At 63.5% G+C, this 386-nt stretch overlaps 1 protein-coding gene across 1 annotated transcript in view; it reads left to right on the top strand.

Annotated features, from left to right (window-relative positions):
• The window catches only part of KCNQ2 (potassium voltage-gated channel subfamily Q member 2), a 48,572-nt gene that overhangs the window by 44,551 nt on the left and 3,635 nt on the right, over window positions 1-386 (top strand). The window lies entirely within an intron of this gene.

Genomic DNA, 386 nt, shown 5'->3' with positions numbered 1-386 from the left:
GCCAGGGCATCAGCTAGACCTGGGCCGTCATGTGAGCAAATGCGTATGTGATGTGCGTGTGCGTGCGTGTGTGTAATTATGCACAGCCAAGTAAGTGTGTACCTGTGCAGTGTGTGCAAACCCGTGCGTGCACACGCGTGTGCAGAGCGTGGATGTGCACGTGCACAGGTGTGTGTGTGAGAGAGAGAACACTGCCGTGGCTCGGCCGCTGGGCCTGTTGCACTTCTCTCTCACTGAGGCCGGTTCTGTTCACCAGGTTCCTCTGTCCTCCCCCCCCCACCCCATTCTGACCCGGAGAACAGAGCACACGGCCGCCCCAAGGAGCTGGGACGCCCACCGTGGCTCGCCGGCGCCCTCTGGCGCTGTGCCCCGGCCGCGGCCGCTCT

The sequence above is a fragment of the Crocuta crocuta genome, unplaced genomic scaffold, assembly GCF_008692635.1.
Source record: "Crocuta crocuta isolate KB4526 unplaced genomic scaffold, BGI_CrCroc_1.0 scaffold613, whole genome shotgun sequence".
Lineage (NCBI taxonomy): Eukaryota > Metazoa > Chordata > Mammalia > Carnivora > Hyaenidae > Crocuta > Crocuta crocuta.
Note: the sequence above shows the minus strand (reverse complement) of the source record. Positions and strands in the feature narration are given on the sequence as shown.